The sequence below is a fragment of the Pseudophryne corroboree genome, chromosome 8, assembly GCF_028390025.1.
Source record: "Pseudophryne corroboree isolate aPseCor3 chromosome 8, aPseCor3.hap2, whole genome shotgun sequence".
In the NCBI taxonomy this organism is placed as follows: Eukaryota; Metazoa; Chordata; class Amphibia; order Anura; family Myobatrachidae; genus Pseudophryne; species Pseudophryne corroboree.
Window position 1 is genome coordinate 431,335,447 of NC_086451.1, and position 20,331 is coordinate 431,355,777.

The window sequence follows — 20,331 nt, forward strand, 5'->3', positions numbered from 1 at the left end:
GTCACATTACTATGTGAGAGGTGAATGTCGTCTACGAAGGTGAGTGAAGGCTGACCGAATGGCAAGATGAAATGCTCGCAGTGGCAAGATGAACTGAGTGAAAAGTGACCCTTTTGCTGGTCTGGGTGCTACAAAGACAAACAATTGAATACCCCTCCCCCCTCTCAATCAGGTGTGCTAATCAATTGAATTCCATCTTATTTGTAATTTCAAATACAATATAAAGACTTATACAGTAGTTACTCCTAATGTGAATTGTGAAATATGCTTTTACTTACACCCAGGAGCATTTTAAGAGCCATAACAGAGAAACTTTTACTAAATTGCTATTTGCGACTATGCTATAAAATATTGATTCTGAATTGTTATTCCATCCACTTAGTCATCACCTCATGCCTCATTCCTCAGCTACGTGATGTCAGGCTGCACCCAATTTGTGTAAGTGATGTGTAAACTCTTCTCCCCTACCTCTCTTCTACTAATAATTACTGTATCAGTTGTTGCTGTCACACGATGTGATATTCTCGTTATGTGTAAATGGGGGTTTTATATACTGTAATTGTTCTCCATGTGTATTTGCAGCTAACTGGGGTATCTAGAATGGAATTTGTTCCTTTCTAAACATAATTGTAAGCTACAGTAGATAGTTTTTCCAGTGAAAGCATGGGAATGTTAGGTATAAGCATAGGCGTTTCTATAATGGGTGGAAATTTTTGTCTCAATAGCAATCCAGGCTGAATACGGCCCTTAGAGTCCCAGTCCCAGATGCATTGGTTACTTAGTAGGGAGGTACAGTAATGAGATAGAATGTAACATTCAGTGGACTCTCATGTCCTAATGCAGTGGTGGCCAACCTGCGGCTCTTTCATCCTCCGCATATGGCTCGGCGTCTCCTGCCTCCCACTGCCCGACACACTTATTTTCTTATTTCCAATGGCGCCGGACCATGAGCCAATCAGAGCCCGCGGTGCCAGTCCGGCAGCTAAGGCTCCAGATTGGCTGCCAGACCATTGCCTGAGAGGAGCATGCTGTGCTCTCCTCCCTGCCCTCACAACAAACAGCAACAGCATGGTGAGCAGCACTTGGGGGGGTGGCACTGTGGTGACATGTATATCTGGCATTGGGGACATATCTGTCACTGTGGGTATATCTGTCACTGTGGGGACATATGTATCTGGCAGTGGGGGCATATCTGGCACTGTGGGGACATGTGTATCTGGCACTGGGGACATATCTGGCACTGTGGGGACATATGTATCTGGCACTGGGGGCATATCTGGCACTGTGGGTACATATGTATCTGGCACTAGGGGCATATCTGGCACTGTGGGCATATCTCGCACTGGGGGGACATGTGTATCTTGCACTGGGGGCATATCTGTATCTGGCACTGTGGGGACATGTGATCTGGCATTGGGGGCATATATGTATCTGACACTGTGTGGCATATATGTATCTGGCACTGTGGGGCATATATGTATCTGGTACTGTGGGGCATATATGTATTTGGCTCTATGGGGCATATGTTTATTTGGCACTGTGGGGCATTTATGTATCTGGCACTGTGGGGCATTTATGTATCTGGAACTGTGGGGGCATGTGTATCTGGCACTGTGGGGGCATGTGTATCTGGCACTGTGGGGGTATATATATGTATCTGGCACTGTGGAGGCACCCATTTTTTGGCATTTTTATGTGTATGTGGCACTGACTGGGGCATTATATGTATGTGGCACTGTACAGCATGACTAAAAATGGGGTTATGACCAGGGCCGTCTTTTCGTATGGGCTCAATGGGCTCTTGCCCAAGGGCCCCAGGAGTATAAGGGCCCTAGGCTGATAGCTGAGGGTCTCCTCTTTCCAGGGGTACCAGATTTTTGAAAATCGGCACTGGGGAACCGGAGATATCCGACTTCAAAGTAGTGGTCCCCATCCAAGCCTGTTAATTGCTCTTCCCAGCCAGATATCTCGGGTTCTGTCTGATTTACAGTTTCTCTGAGGGTATAATCCAAAAGCTGGGACTCTCCCCTTTTGGGGACACTGGCAACTTGTCTCTACTTTCTCCAGAACCAGAGATATCAGCCTTCCAGTATCCGGTCCCCGCTCCAGCTCCACACACCTAATATGCAGTTTCATATTTTCATTGGTGGATTGCTCTGACTCCTGAACTCTGATCCCCAAGTACCCAGAACCTCCTGAAAGGTGGGACTCTCCAGTGTTTTATCACATTCAAAGCTAAGCAATCTATTTCCAGGAACTGGAGATATCTGCAGTCAAGCAATCTGCCCTCCCACCAGAAAATTATAAATATTAAGCCCACTCCACTATCCACCCCTCCCCTGCTTATTAAACACCCCCTACCCCCCTGGAAGTCATGTACCAAGGCTTCTTCATTTAGCCCAATACCCCCTTCTACAGTTTAGCCCCATCTGTGCAGTAAAGGAGTAATTAGTAGAAATTACTGCTCCAGGTCCTACATGCTGAGTGGAAGATAGAACACCCTCTACCGCCTGCGGGACAAAAGATTCCGCTGATAGCACCCCCCACACCTACCGCTGGAGCGTGGGTAGGGGGCCCAGTGAATTGATGTGCCCAGGGGCCTACACTGCTGTTAAGACGGCCCTGGTTATGACACAAGATCATGCTCCTACAAACGTCATACCGAAAGGTGTGCGCACAAAAATTGGGTGTGGCTTTGTGACAACTAGGCCCATTTTTGCACACACACCTTCGGCGCGCACATGATAGTGGCTCTTACCCTTGACTACAGATCTTTTCTGGCTCTTTGCCTCTGACTGGTTGGCCACCCCTGCCTCAATGGATATTAGGCAACATTGTAGGTGACGGAACACTTCAATAGGTTATTTAAACACTCTTTGCCTTTGTCTCTTAAACAGACATATTATTTCCACACCAGAGACAAGATAAGTTCAATAAATGACACTTCTAGTGTCACTGATAAGCATCTTGCGTGTTAGCAGTATTAATCACCTTATGTGGTGGCATGTCTGCTCTATACACGGTCAAGTCACATTATTATGACCACCTCCTACATTTGACATCGGCAGTGCGTAGCCCATGAAGTACGTCACGTGTCGTGCGCTGGCTTGGTGGGTATATAAGGTGTGTGATAGGCTTCTGCACACATATCACTCACTGCTGTCATGGGTAAAAGGGGCGATTTATCCGAGTTGAAAAAAAAGGATGATTATCGGCTTTCGGGCCAAGGGTGGCGGTATTTCTGACACAGTGCAGTTTGTGAACTGTCCGCTTGCTGCTGTGGTGAAGGTGTATCGTGACTGGACAAATGGTACCATTGTGAATAACCACTGCGGACCACCACGCGCCATATAAGTGAAAGGTGAACGTCGTCTATGAAGGTGAGTGAGGGCCGACCGACATGCTACAGGGGAGCAGCTACCCATCAAAATGTACCTGTGCCAACCTACCTGCACCTTATTGAGTCATTCTCAGTCTGTCTGTGCTGTACACAGTGGTTGCTCTGGCTATTAGCTGGTGGTCATAATAATGGGACTCAACAGTGTAGTAGCTTATCAGGCTGTTAGAATAGAATCTGCTTACTTGGTTAGTTTGTACTGCAGTCCCAACAGTGATGATCTTAGCAGCGTTCCTGAAAACCTGGCACTTTGTTTGCGGCTCAGTAAGTTCAGTTTGGTGAGTGCTGAGTGTCAGTAATCCTGTTTGTAACTCAGGGGTCCTATTCATGAAGTAGTGAAAAGTGTGGAGAAGTGAGCTAGTGGAGACGTTGCCCATGGCAACCAATCAGCTGCTACGTATAATTTTATAGACTGCACTTTTATACATGTTACCTCAACACTGATTGGTTGCCATGGGCAACTTCTCCACTGGCTCACTTCTCCACTCTTTTCACGGTTTCATGAATAGACCCCCAAGTAAGTATTACCACAGTACAAGGCGCGGGCGCCTTGTTCCCGAGGAAATCTCCAGTGCACATGCGCAAATCACTTGGAAATGGCAGCGGCGGCCATTTTCCGAGTGATTTATGCACGCACTGGGGGGTTGCCGCCATGAGACTCCGGAGTAGTAAGTATATTATATGGGTGCAGTGTGTGTGGTGTGGGTCCCCCTGGACCCAGGTGCCCCTGGAGTCGACACATGGGCCCCTGACCCAGGGGCCCATGTGGGACCCAGGGGCACACACTGCACCCATTATGGAAACGCCTATGCTTACACCTAACATTCCCATGCTTTCACTGGGAAAACTATCTTGCTTACAATTTATATTTAGGAAGGAAGAAATTCCATTCTAGACATGCCAGCTAGCTGCAAATACACATGGAGAACAATTACGATACATAAAACCCCCATTACACATAACGATGAATATCACTTTATACATTTTAGAAATGTAACATCATGTGACAGCAACAATTGATAAGTAGTGAAAGAGAGGTGGGGAGAAGAGTTAAGGTTTACACATCACTGACACAAATTGGGTGCAGCCTGACATCACGTACAGGTAGCTGAGGAATGACGCATGAGGTGATGACTAAATGGATGGAACAAAAATTCAGAATCAATATTTTATAGCATAGTCGTAAACAGCAATTTAGCATGAGTTTCTCTGTTAGCGCTCTGCAAGTTCCTTTGTTCCTAGCTGTATTATTGCTACACAGGCAATTGTATCCAACAATGTAACTTCTATTAACATTGTTAAAATATAACTACAGAGTGCAGGGGCAAATGCAGGATTTCTAGAGGGGGAAGGGGGGGGGGTTTCCAAATGCATTCCACTCTCTCCTACTCTGCTGAACTTCTGAGCAAGTGCAGGAGTCTGAGGAAGTGGTTGACGAATCTAGGGACTGGCTGGCAACTTTTAACCGGGGGGGCATATGTGAGCATTTTGCCCCTGCACTGCAGGTATGTAATGTGGGGATGTGGTCAGGATGTTGGCAGTCAAATTCCTGGCGCCGGGATCCCAACATGCGGGCAGAAGGCTGGCGCTGGAATCCCGTCATCACTCGGAATGCCGATGCCAGAATCCTGACAGCTGACATCCCAAATGTAAGTATTCTGAGGACTCCTAAGGTTCGGCCATGGGGAGTTAGGTTTAGGCTCCCCACCGGGGGGCTTAGGTTAAGTCTGCGGGGGGGAGTTTGGGCCAGCCTGCAGAGAGGGGAGGGTTAAGTTTAGACACCATCGTGAAGGGTTAGGGCTGCAGGGGGAGAGGTTTGGATTAGGCTGTGGGAAGGGAGGGTTAGGGGGGTAGAGGTGGTATACCTAAACAAACCCTGTTGGTATTCTCATCATTGGGATGCCGGTGTCAGTCATATCTATGTAGATATACATAAATATAGATATACAGTAGAGAAATAGATAGAAGATAGAGAGATAAAGGGATTCATTTATTTATTTACTTTCAAAACATACGTTGCTAAGCCTGGCAGCTGCAAGACTTTCTCCTCTCTGGCTCTGGTGGTAAGCTAGGCTCCTCACTGCAGACAGTCTGTCCCTCCTTCCATGATTCACTGGGGCCAACAGTGACAGCCGCTGGGGTAGAGAGTCCGCTTCCCTCCTCCACCTTCTGTCACAGAATCTCTGCTCCTCAGTCTGACTCATTACACTGCCGTTGCCTGTGGGTCTCTTGATATTGGCGGGCACAGCTGTTAGTTTCACCATTGCGGTTGCCCGGCCGCTGTGATCTGTCTGTGACGCACATTATCCTCTGCAGCCCTGAATGGCTAAAAGTGTGCTGGCAGAGGGCCAGATGTCACCCTGCCCCCCTCCCCCCCGACCGCGAAGAATAAATTAGTGTGCCAAGCGTAGCGAGGCACCGCGTCGCAGCGTGGCGAGCGCAGCTAGCCCGCAAGGGGCTGCGTTCCGTTCGCTACCCCTGTCGGGATTGTGCTGGTCAGGATTCCGGTGTCAGTATTCCGACCGCCAGGATCCCGTCCAGCGGGATTTCGTACTGATCCTGTGCTGCTTGATTTACTGTAGATTCATATCTGGTGCAAAGACATTGATTAGAGTGAGGGGCTATCGACACTCACTTATTACATGTGGCATTTTGTTTGTTTGAATATTTCGGCTTAAGTTGAACCTCTGTCGAAGTGTTAGTGTTATTATTATTATTAGTAGTAGTAGTAGTAGTCAGTGGCGTAAGTTCGCCCCAGTCGCCGGTAGGCATGATAAATGTTGGTGCCCCCCCTACATACTGTATATACACACACCCTTCATATGTAGCTATCCGGCACTCATGTTGAACAGTAGTTGCGTGCTCAGGTGCCTTTCCAAATAGTAATATAGATACACATACAAAGTGGATGGCACTCCAAGTCAGTCATCACAATAAAATAGACACCAGCATACCTTTATAGCACACCTACAGTACTCCCTCACCCAACAGTGTGTCACAATGTAGATGCTTTGGCGCAGTGGTGTGCCGATATACAGTGTATATATATATATATATATATATATATATATATATATAATACAGAGTACATCCACCGGGGTGGAAGACAGATAGCACTCTCCAGTCTTGTTTAATAAATGCCCAAAAATTTTTTTTAATATTAATGGTTCCTCATATGTCCATAACAAACAAAAATTGAAAGGGCTCACCAACGTTTCGGTCCCTTGCTAGGACCTTTTTCAAGGTAGTTGCAAATCAGAATCACCGGAAGTGACGTATTGGCTCTGGATTTGCACAATAGCCGTAGTTGGCAAAATTCACTAATACCCGCCACACTATTAAAACCTATGGGCACCCCACCGCATCTCTCATTACTGGATAAGCTTTATTAAGCTACTTTGTTGTATCATTCGTGGACGAGCGCTGACGCAACGTCACTTCCGGTCTGGACCGGAAGTGACATAACCGGACGCGCCCGGCACATTAGAGTTTACCAATTTACATATGGGCATATATAGGGGACCTGGGAGGCATATTGCAGTGCTCCTGGTTCCATGTTCATTACTCTGATGACGCTGTAACTACGCTGGATTATTTTCTGATTTGCAACTACCTTGAAAAAGGTCCTAGCAAGGGACCGAAACGTTGGTGAGCCCTTTCAATTTTTGTTTGTTATGGACAATTTTTTTGGCATTTATTAAACAAGACTGGAGAGTGCTATCTGTCTTCCACCCCGGTGGATGTACTCTGTATTGTACTATGAGTCTGACCCTATACTGGGCCAGGCTTTGATTGGCACCCCAGCAGCTACCTGGGTTGGGTGAGAGTGCGGGACTTCCCTGGTTTATATATATATATATATATATATATATATATAAACAACACACAAACGCCTCTTTCACTTAAACACACACACCTCTCACTTACACTCACACCTCTTACTTACACACGCCTCCTTAGCTTAAACACACACATGCCTCCTTCGCTTAAACACACACAATCCTCACTTACACACACGCCTCTACTTACACACACACCTCTCACACACACGCCTCTCACTTACACAAACGCCTCTCACTTACACATGCTTCCTTCACTTAAAATCACACACACACACACACACACACACACACACACACACGCCTCCTTCATTTAAACTCACACACACACACACACACACATTTCCTTCACTTAAACACACAAACATGCCTCTTCCACTTACACACACATGCCTCTCTCACACATACACACACACACACACACACACACACACACACACACGTCTCCCTTACACGTACACATGCCTCTTTCACTTAAAAACAGACACACACACACACAAAAACAAATACATGCTTCCTTCACTTACACACACACACACACACACACGCACACACGCACACACACACACACACCTCGCTTAAACATGCACACATAAAACACAGTGCTGCCAACATTCATTAAAGACCCCCCTGCACCCCTCCCCTTTCCAACTACACCCCCCTTCCCCACAGTGCAGCTTGAGGCAAGTGCTGCCAGTGCCTACCTGCTGCTATCAGCCCAACGGAAGAACAGAGAGCATCACTTGGCCAGCTCATCTGGAAGGGCCTGGCAGGAGCTGCGTTCTGGAGCTCCCCCTAGCTGTAGCCACAGCCAGCTCTCTGTATATACTTGGACAGGGGTGGCCAACCAGTCAGATGCAAAGAGCCAGAAAAGATCTGTAGTCAAGGGCAAGAGCCAGTATCATGGGCGCGCCGAAGGCGCGTGTGCAAAATTGGGGGCATGGCCTAGTTTTCACAAAGCCACACCCCATTTTGTGCGCACACCTTTCGTTATGACGTTTGTAGGAGTATGACCTTGTCACATACATATAATGTCCCAGTACAGTGCCAAATACATATAATGCCCGGGTGAGGTATGGTATGCCGGCGGCCGGGCACCAGGCGACCAGCATACCGGCGCCGGAAGCATGACCGCCGGCATACCGACAGCGTGATGAGCGCACATGAGCCCCTTGCGGGGGCTCGCTACGCGCCACGCTATTTATTCTCCCTCCAGGGGGGTCGTGGACCCCCACGAGGGAGAAAAACTGTCGGTATGCCGGCTGTCGGGATTACGGCGCTGGTATACTGTGCGCCGGGATCCCGACAGTTGGCAACCTGAAGACCACCCATAATGCCCCTGTACAGTGCCACATACATATAAAAATGTCAAAAAATGGGTGCCTCCACACTGCCAGAAACATATGTCCCCACAGTGCCAGATACACATATGTCCCCACAGTGCCAGATACACATATGTCCCCACAGTGCCAGATACATATATGCTCCAAAGTGCCAGATACATATATGCCCTACAGTGCTAGATACATATATGCCTCACAGTGCCAGATACATATATGCCTCACAGTGCCAGATACACATGACCCCCCAGTGCCAGATATATATGTCCCCACAGTGCCAGCTATGCCCCTAGTGCCAGATATATATGTCCCCAAAGTGCCAGCTATGCCCCCAATGCAGTGTCCCCACAGTGCCAGATATGCCCCAGTGCCAGATATGCATGTCCCCACACAGTGCCAGCTCTGCCCCCAGTGCCAGATATACGTGTCCCCCCAGTGCCAGCTATGCCCCTGTGCCAGATATGCCTCCAGTGCCAGATATATATGCCCCCACAGTGCCAGCTATGCCCCTAGTGCCAGATATATATGTCCCCAAAGTGCCAGCTATGCCCCCAGTGCCACATATGCCCCCAGTGCCAGATATATATGTCCCCACAGTGCCAGCTATGCCCCCAATGCCAGTGTTCCCAGTACCAGATATGCCCCCCAGTGCCAGATATATATGTCCCCACAGTGCAAGCTATGCCCCCAATGCCAGTGTCCCCACAGTGCCAGATATGACCCCCAGTGACAGATATATATGTCCCCACAGTGCCAGCTATGCCCCCAATGCCAGTGTCCCCAGAGTGCCAGATATGCCCCCCAGTGCCAGATATATATGTCCCCACAGTGCCAGCTATGCCCCCAATGCCAGTGTCCCCCCAGTGCCAGCTATGCCCCTGTGCCAGATATGCCTCCAGTGCCAGATATATATGCCCCCACAGTGCCAGCTATGCCCCTAGTGCCAGATATATATGTCCCCAAAGTGCCAGCTATGCCCCCAGTGCCAGATATGCCCCCAGTGCCAGATATATATGTCCCCACAGTGCAAGCTATGCCCCCAATGCCAGTGTCCCCACAGTGCCAGATATGACCCCCAGTGACAGATATATATGTCCCCACAGTGCCAGCTATGCCCCCAATGCCAGTGTCCCCACAGTGCCAGCTATGCCCCCAATGCCAGTGTCCCCACAGTGCCAGATATGACCCCCAGTGCCAGGTATACATGTCCCCACAGTGCCAGCAATGCCCCCAGTGCCAGATATACATGACCGCCCCCATCCCTTGTGCTGCTCACTGCGCTGCTGCTGCTGTCTGTGAGGGGAGGAGAGCGCAGCGTGCGCCTCTCCTGCCCCTCACTTTCCGGCGGCTGTGTGCCTCTTCAATTATGCACCGGTCCATGAGCCAATCAAAGCTCGCGGACCGGCAGCCTTAGCTGCCGGTCCGGGAGCTCTGATTGGCTCACGGACCAGCGCTGAATTGAAGCGCGCCGCCGCCGCAGAGTGAGGGGCAGGGGAGGCGCACGCTGCGCTCTCCTCCCCTCACAGACAGCAGCAGCAGCGCGGTGAGCGGCAGTGGGAGACAGTGGAGGAGATGTGACCCCTTGAGGCCAGGAGCCCGGCGGCGGCCGACTCCACTGCCTCCCAGAGTTCCGCCCCTGGTAGTAGTAGTAGTAGTAGTAGTAGTAGTAGTAGTAAAAGCTACAATTCCCATCTCATTTAGGTAGCATAGTGCTGTATGTTGTAGTAGAATAAGATGAAACATGTATTCACCATAAGGTGTAAGGTCCTAATTCAGACCTGATCGCTGCTGTGCGAATTCACTAAGTGGACGATTTTCGAATGACTGCGCAAGCGTATGGATTGTAAACAGCGAGGAAAACCTGTGTTTTTTATCACTAGGCGATCGCAGGCTGATTGACAGGAAGAGGACGTTTGTGGATGGTAACTGGCCGTTTTCTGGGAGTGCCAGAAAAAATGCAGACGTTCCATAGCGTTTTCAGGGCGGGTGTGTGACGTCAGCTGCAGCTCCGATTGGCCTGTTTGTATCGCACTGTAGGAGTAAGCACTGGGCTACGCACAGACTGGAAAAAACATTCAATGGTGAGTGAGTTGCAAACGGATTTGCAGATGTCCGTGTCTGGCAAAGTTTTCGCACGGCGTACACATGCATTCACACACTTGTACGGGGCGGGTTTTCACTCTCTATGGGCAGCGGCTATCTGATCGCAGACCTCTGCAAAAACGCACAACAGCGATCAGGTCTGAATTAAGCCCTGTGATTGGCCACCTACATACATATCACTCATTGCTGTCATGGGTAAAAAGGGGCGATTTATCCCAGCTGCAAAAAGGGATGATTATTGGCTTACGGGCCATGGGTGGCGGTATTTCTGAAACAGCGCAGTTTGTAATAACCGACGTGGAAACTGCGGAGCACCACGTGCCATTGAGGTGAGAGGGGAACGTCGGCTATGAAGGTGAGTGAGTGCCGACCGACACGCTATAGTGGAGCAGCTCACCATCAAAATGAACCTGGGGTCAGATGTGTGTGTCTAAAACAACAGTTAAGCCCGTCTAGCTGGGGGTCATAATAAAGTGACACGACCGTGTATATCCTTGCTGAAAACAAAATCACGTCTGGGCAGGTGCAAACCTCTGCTCATCCACAATTAACAACATCTTACTCTGCAAAACCAGACCACACATGAGCGTAAAACTGGTTATATAACGCCACCAAAGATTTTGCACTGCCCCTCAGCTATGACACCCTTTCTTAATGTTTAAACGGTTCCGGTATGAATGGTCGACCATGTTATGGTCGACAGTCATTAGGTCGACCACTATTGGTCGACATTGACATGGTCGACATGGACACATGGTCGACACATGAAAGGTCGACATATGAAAAGGTCGACATGGGTTTTTTAACTTTTTTTGGTGTCGTTTTTTGCGTAAAGTGACTGGGAACCCCAATTAGTGCACCGCGTCCCCTCGCATGGCACGCTTCGCTCGCCATGCTTCGGGCATGGTGCCTTCGCTCCGCTACCGCTTCGCTCGGCACACTTTACCGTTCCAATCGTAGTCCATGTGGATCGTAAAGTATGGAAAAGTTCCCCAAAAGAAAAAAAAAAGTTAAAAAACCTCATGTCGACCTTTTCATGTGTCGACCTTTCATGTGTCGATCATTTTCATGTGTCGACCATGTGTCCATGTCGACCATGTCAATGTCGACCAATAGTGGTCGACCTAATGACTGTCGACCATAACATGGTCGACCATGTGAACGGATACCTGTTTAAACTGTGTCTCTGTGTTCACTCTCATTTTTACATTTTCTCATACAATTTCACAGCACAGGAAGACAGATTGATGGAGGCATTTTACGACTTGCCCCAGAGATTTAGATAATAACAAGCACAGGTCATATTATAAGAAATGTCACACAGGATGACAGAGAGATAACCGGGCTATATTTAATATCAATAAGAATGAATGCCGTGTGAGCAGTGAATGGAGGACTGGAAATGCCATTTCTGCATAAGGCTAAACTGGGCGGCACACAAAGGAATTGTGATTGATCACAGAACTGAGGTCATGATAAATAAATACTTAAGTGTGTGTTTAAGATAAAAGATAATGCATGGCCATATAAAGTATTGACAGATCATACAAACACAAAATAGAAGAGTCACATGATTTGCCTGTTACGCACAGCTTTGTGTTGGTTACCTGCAAACTGCAGATGACTGAGTAGTATTTGAATACAGTTTGTAGTGTCATAAAAATCTTCTGACCCTAATGAAAAATAAGACATATTATTCACCCTCTTCCTCTATGGGAATGCCAGGTTAGATGCACAGAGCAGTGCGTATATGGTGGCACAATTTGAGTTCATTAAAACATTGACGTGTATGGTGTCATGGTACAACACCAAGTTATACATGGCATATAACCCAACATTTGAGGTAAAAAAATGACTACAGTGGTCCTAATCCACCTGACCAGGCGTTACCCGACATGGTAGCATCAGATGCAACAACACCGGACTGGGCTTTTGCTAACATGCCCACTAGGCAGCTGCGGTAAGATGATCTTCCAGCAGCTGCCACCCTCAGAGAAACCTCTTGCACCGACTGATTCCTAGTTCCCTCCCGCAGGGCCTGCCATGGAGTCATCCACTGCTGATCGGACAACCCGACGGCTCCCCCACCCTGCAGCTGCAGAGAGTAGCAGTCTCTGGGGGAAAAACAAAGCTGTGATGTTGCAGTGTTCTGGGGATCGAAAATCTGATGTTTCAGTTACTGATGTTTGAACAAAAACTGATATATTACAAATATTAAAAATATATAGATTTTAAAAATAAAATTGTGTTGTGTTCAATCATACAAAAAGAACAATTTCTGCACAGTTTTTGGGGAAAAAAATCGTGGTAATCTCACTGGCAAAATCCAGTTTGGGGATGGTGGAATGCACGGCACTACGAATCAAATCATCACGGCCTCACCAAATCAACGTCTTGCTGTGGTCCAGGATGATATGGTGAAAGTGTGGGGCAATGATCATATAGTTCATAACAATGGCCCCATCATTCCGTTCCTCCAAACTCATCGATAAATGGCAGGTTGCGGGAGGTTTGTACTCTTTCCCAGGAGCCCAGGACATCTCACACAAATTTGTGAATCTGCCAGGAATACTGGGAAAGTGTGCCTTAATGTTAGCAGCGATTATCAGAGGGGGGTAGTGGTGCGTGGTTGACAAAACCGGCAACAGTTAATGGAAAATATCAAAACAGTACAAAGTAATTTTTTTATTTGTAATAATTTATGGAGAGCCTCAATTCCATATGGAACCTGAAATTTAACCCTTCTGTAATGCCATGCTGGCTGGCCAGATACATAGCTAAAAGTAGAAGCTAGTATGTAAAAATGCGCTAACATAAAATAATATTTATTTATTTATTTATTTATTAACAGTTTCTTATATAGCGCAGCAAATTCCGTTGCGCTTTACAATTGGAAATAACAATGATATAACAAAACTGGGTAATAACAAACAGTCATAGAGGTAGCAAGGCCCTGCTCGCAAGCTTACAATCTACAGATAATATCTCCTATATATTAGCCCAGATCTGTGACTTTGTGCCTCATTTGCTAACGCTGGGCGGAGTCACATAGTTGGGCGGAGTCAAGCCATAGAGATCTGAGCTAATATATAGGGGATAGGCGATAGCCATAGGAGATCTTCCCTAATATATGTGAGCATTGGATACCTAACTGACCGCAGGTTAAATCAGCGTGGCCGCGATTGTGCAGAGACAGCAGTACCAGGCCACCAGCTTAAGCCTCCAACGCGGCTCCGCCCCCCCCCCCTCCCCAGAGACAGCAGCACCAGCTTAAGCCTCCGTCGCTGCTCCGCCTCCCCCCTCGCCAGCCATTGGTCCCGACTTCAATGCACCCCCCCCCCCCGCAAGCCATTGGTTGAGTCTCCTACTGGTTAAGACTCCGATGCGCCCCCCCCCCCCTCCGCCAGCCATTGGTTGAGTCTCCGTCGAGCCCCCCCCCCGGCACACTCCGCCCACCATTGGCCAGACGCCGCCAGGACTCGCTGTGATTGGCAGCCCGTGCAGCTGCCACTGGAATGCCTGCCTCCTGCTAGCCCACCACTCACACAGGAAGATGCTGCCGCCAACGGGACAGCGCAAGAACGCGAGGGACAGCCCATACGCTCTGTCCCCTGCCACTGAGCCACACCAGACAACCAGCCTCATCGCAGCGCGCCCCCCCTGTACCAGTGCCGCTTACACGCGTAACGCCCCCTGTACCAGTGCCGCTTACACACGTAACGCCCCCTGTACCAGTGCCGCTTACACGCGTAATGCCCCCTGTATCAGTGTCGCTTACACGCGTAACGCCCCCTGTACCAGTGCCGCTTACACGCGTAATGCCCCCTGTACCAGTGCCGCTTACACGCGTAACGCCCCCTGTACCAGTGCCGCTTATACACGTAACGTCCCCTGTACCAGTGACGCTTACACATGTAATGCCCCCTGTGCCAGTGATACTTACACACGTAACGCCCCCTGTACCAGTGCCGCTTACACGCATAATGCCCCCTGTACCAGTGCCGCTTACACGCGTAATGCCCCCTGTACCAGTGCCGCTTACACGCGTAATGCCCCCTGTACCAGTGCCGCTTACACATGTAATGCCCCCCCTGTACCAGTGCCGCTTACACGCGTAACGCCCCCTGTACCAGTGCCGCTTACACATGTAACGCCCCCTGTACCAGTGCCGCTTACACGCGTAACGCCCCCTGTACCAGTGCCGCTTACACATGTAACGCCCCCTGTACCAGTGCCGCTTACACGGGTAACGCCCCCTGTACCAGTGCCGCTTACACATGTAACGCCCCCTGTACCAGTGCCGCTTACACATGTAACGCCCCCTGTACCAGTGACGCTTACACGCGTAACGCCCCCTGTACCAGTGACGCTTACACGCGTAACGCCCCCTGTACCAATGCCGCTTACACGAGTAACGCCCCCTGTACCAGTGCCGCTTACCCACGTAACACCCTCTGTACCAGTGCCGCTTACACACATAACACCCCCTGTACCAGTGCCGCTTACACACATAACGCCCCCTGTAGCAGTGCCGCTTACACACGTAACGCCCCCTGTACCAGTGCCGCTTACACACGTAACGTAATAAAAACATTGCACGCCACAAGGGTGTGCAAGGGTTAAGGTGGCGTAGCCCCTTATGACGGTGTGAAGAGCGCCCGTAGGGCGCGATGAATCACCTAGTATATTATATAAGCAAATGTTTGGGGAACATATTCATATTGGAAAGGTTTGTTAGATTGGATACTCATCTAAAATAACAAAGCATTAAAAAAAAATTAATTGCAAAACACTGAAGTCAGTAAGGCAAAGAATTGTCGCACTGCGCATATGCCGTGATGGATCTGTCATGGCGAACACACTGAGGATTTGGACGCAGAGTGATTGACAGTTGGTGACTTGTTATGGGAGGAGGGGGATACTAAAACATAGGCTTAACATGATTTAGATTTGGGTGGGGTGTGTCCAAACCCAAATGTAAATTGCAGTGAAAAATTAAAAGTGCCCAGCGTTTGTGGGCTACAGTACATGCAGAAGCAGCCAGTATTCATCCTGCATGCAAAAATAATAAATGTATTTGCTCCGCTGGCATTGCAAGATGGGGCTAAATCAGTGGTTTCCAAACTTTTCTGAATCACGGCGCCCTAGAATATCAGAATTTTTTTTCACGGCACCCGTAGGCCAAAAATTTCTTATTGAGACATTTAGAAAGAAATATTACATTAAGTAGCTCGCTTATATATGTCATCCTTAGGGTCAGTTGTGTGGTGAGGGACAAGATTTGCTTCTGTTTGGCCATATATTTTAGGACTGGCAGCCACCAGCACTGGTTTTGCCTATTATAATGACCATGAATAGTTTGAATTGGTCCTGGACCACCAACGCAGGGCACCCCTGCAAGTGTCCGAGGCACCCCAGGGAGCCACGGCACACAGTTTGGGAACCTCTGGGCTAAATGTAATAGGGTGCGAGTTCTAAAGATTTGCAAGGTTACCGCTAAACTCGGACCTTTTTAGATATCACAAATGTAATAGTCTGCGAGAACATGCAAATGCACATGTTTCTCGCAATTCCACTATTCGTATGCCCCAATCTTGCCTCCAATGTAATAGGATGCAAGCTGTTAACTCATACAGAGTTTAAAAAAAAAAGCTTGCAAAATAAAAGATCTACATACTTCAGATCGGTGAGTTCCATGCCACACTTAACGTACAATATTTTTAAAAAATCACTATAGAAGCTCTTTTTAAAAAATTTTTTAGACTTTACCATCCATGTGGACTACAATTGGGAATAGTAACCTTGCCCAAAGCATGGCGAGCGAAGTGAGCCATCTGCGGGGATGCAGTACACTAATGAGGCGTGTTTGTTGTTGAAAAGTGACAAAACACCCAAAAAAATTTTTAAATGGCGTCTACCTTTTCTGTGTCGACATTTTGACCCTGTTGCCCTTTGACCCTGTTGACCTAATGCATGTCTACCATTAGTGGTAGACTTATTGACTGTTGATCTTTTTAGTGTAGATCTAATAATCCACACCCTTATGTACTGTCTACCTTTTTCATGTCAACCTTTTGATGTGTCCTAGTTCAGCATACCCCTCAGTATTTCAGTCTTGGTGCCCCTCTGACAGCTGGAGCCCAGAGGCCAGTGCCTCCAATGTCTCTGGGAGTTACACCACTGTATCCATCCACAAATTGAATGTGTAGGCAACTCAGAATCAGGCCCAATCTGCTTAATGCAGTGGTTCCCAAACTGGATACTGTGGCACCCTGGGGTGGTGGGGCACATACAAGGATGCCACAGGTTGGAGGCCCAGGAACAAACCAAATTATCTAGTGCTGGTCATAAAAAACATAGACAAACAGAAGCACAACCCTTTCCACCACTACATACATGAACCTATGGATGACAGATGAGCACAGTTTTATTTAATTTTTTTATATAATCATTTTTGCAAAATTTATCAATAAGAAATTCATGACTTAAGAGGTGTCGTAACACAAATACTGATAGTCTATCGTACTGTTATTCAAGAACGTTTGGGAAACACTGGTGAAATGCTTGTTTTCTGGAACGCTGTTGTGCTCCTCGGCTACACTGGGTTTAGTATGAAATACCTACAATAAAAATCCAGATGGTCAAAATACGACAACAATTGACCAGCAGTCAAATTCCAGACAAGGTCAAAATACCGACATATAAATACAAACAAGGTCAAAATACCGACATTTAAAATGTTGACAGCTCAAAAAGTCAACACAAGTTCCCTCCCCCCAAAAACAAAATTTGTGTGTGCCGACGTAAGTTGCCATGGACACCGTATAAGTATACCGCGTCCCCTCACATGGCTCGCCGCGCTCATCATGCTTCCGGCACACTATTATATTCCCCCTCCAGTTCCACTGGGATGGTAAAGTAGGAAGAAGTCATTTTCAATTAAAAGATCATGAAAAACTCATGTTGACTTTTTGACCTGTCGACATTTTGTATGTCGTTATTTTGACCTTGTATGTATTTTAAATGTCGGTATTTTGACCATGTCAGGATTTTGACCTTGTGGGTATTTTAACCGTCGGTCAGTGGTTGACGGTATTTTGACAGACGGGATTTGGATCATAGGTAAATTGACCGCATCCCACTGCACTGTATATAGTTGATGGTATAATTATTTTGTAAAGCACACCGGTTAAGCACCTGAGTGTATTTCTGTGTATACCCAACTGACTGAAGATTCAATCATAGCAATAGGGTAAATGTACAGAATGTACAGTATCTAGCAAATGTAAGATACAGTAGATAACAGGTTCTCAAACTCGGTCCTCAGGACCCCACACGATCCATGTTTTGCAGGTCACCAGTACATTTTTAAAATGTGACAGTTGGTGATACACAGAGCACCTGCTGGGTGACATGGAAAACGTGAACCGTGTGGGGTCCCGAGGACCGAGTTTGAGAACCACTGCAGTAGATAATATTTTCTAAATAAACCAATCTCAATGGGAGGGTTACCCATAATTTTAATTGGGTGTAGTAAAAGGATAGAGGTTATTTGAAAATAAAATTCAAAATAACTCTTGAATTATCCTTAGAAAGGTAGATTAATCCTATAAGTTATTTTTGGACTTCCTTAAAGATAAATTGCACAATATTTTGAGAAGGCGTTGTAGGGATAACTGATTTCTTTATAAAACCTTCATTTTATCCTGAACACTCCTAACTATTGTGTAAAGAGGCACAACTTTGTTAGCTATAAATAACTCTGTTTTATCTGCTCCAGCAGAAAGCGAAATAATAAGGTTTAAACTCTATTCTGAGCAAATCATTGTTGGTGACAAGATAATTATTTTAACATTCTTGCAAATTAGCATTCTTAAAGCAGGACGAATGCCAAAATATATCTTTTTTTTGTTTCCATTTTTATTTAAGGGACCATGGGGGTTATTCCGAGTTGATCGCTCGCTGACGATATTCGCTGCGCAGTGAAAAAATGGCATTTCTGCACATGCGTAAGCCCCGCAATGCACAGCGCACGACGTACGGGTACAAAGCGCTTTGTGTTTGTGTTAAGGTTCTAGCAAAGTTTTCCTTCGCATTGACGGCCGCAAGAAGCTTGACAGGAAGGGGGCGTTTCTGGGTGTCAACTGACCGTTTTCAGGGAATGTTGGCCAAAACGCAGGCGTGTCTTAAAAAACGCAGGCGTGGCTGGGGGTTCACTGGGCGGGTGTATGACGTCAAATCCGTACACGAATAGGCTGAAGTGATCGCAAGCGCTGAGTAGGTTCAGAGCTATGAAAGGGTCGTTTTGCAGAGAAGCAAAAGAGAGACTGTTTTTGTGTCTCTCTGGGGCACACTTTGTTTAAATAGACTGATAGATGAATTTGTGAAAGTTATATATGCAAAGATAAAACTTAACTTTTAATTTTTTAAACAGTCGAAAAAAATGATGATAAAAAATGTTGATGTATATATCAGCAAAATTGATTAAGACAAGTATTAAATACAAATACAAATAAGGTGATATGTTACTCACTGGATGTGCCGTAGGTGGCAGAAGGTTTGTCTGCACACCCACTGGATATTGAGCGAGTATTAATGTTCGACGTTTGTCAAAAGCAAAAATATATAGAAATTCTTGTTATCTCCATCAACTTATGAATAAATATACACCTGTATATTCATAAGAGAGATTCAAGATAAACCGGCTTTTATAAATCCGGACTACTGATGGACTAGTCAGCTAAGGTAAGTATGCTGCAAAGATTGCTTGTGGTGGAATTTACTGATCGGCAGAAGGTATGTTCCTTAATACTACAGTACCCAGTATTCCCAGAGGGTCACCCTTTCTGGTACTAACCAGGCCCAATGCTGCTTGGCTTCCAAGATCAGACGAGATCGGACATGTCCAGCATGGTATGACTGTAGAAAGTCAGGTGAGTGCCTGTCTGCTGGGGGAATGGCTACTGCTTGAGCTAATTAGGACACATTGGTCCAATGGATGGCGTTGTCAATAGCCAAATATTTGCCCAAGAAGCAGCTTGAACGAGAGACACCACAATATAAATGAGTAAAAAGGTGCAGAATGATGTGTTTCTCTTATGGGAAATCCCCCACAAAGGAATTCAGGTGAGAACACATGCCAAATTTCCCACAAAGAAATTGTGGTATGACAATAAACAAAATGATATGTCCTAATTACTGGAATATATCTTTGTAATTGAAGGTACCATGTGTTTTTGGAAATTAACGTAAGGGTGATTACGTTAATTTCCAAAAACACATTGGATATATCAGAAAATAATTATAAACATTGAATATATCAACGCAATAATACAGCCTGAGTGGATGATAAGGAAATATCAAAGTTGCAAATGTGTTCAAATGCTACTCTGAAACTGCACAAAATGTTTTTGCAGAGCTCGGCTGCACATGCGTTCGCACTTCTACTAAGCTAAAATACACTCCCCAGTGGGCGGCGGCATAGCGTTTGCACGGTTGCTAAAACCAGCGAGCGAGCGATCAACTCGGAATGACCCCCAATGTGATTTCCAAGAAAGTGCAATAAAAAAGTAAAAAAAAAACTACAATTTTAATTTTAATTTAGAGAAAACAGTAAAACTTTTTGCAATAGATCTGAGCGCATTATGTTTTA

General features: G+C 46.8%; 1 pseudogene; it reads right to left on the reverse strand.

The window, feature by feature from the left end:
- Positions 1-19,487: 19,487 nt before the first annotated feature.
- Positions 19,488-19,606, reverse strand: LOC134950020 (5S ribosomal RNA; annotated as a pseudogene).
- Positions 19,607-20,331: the final 725 nt, after the last annotated feature.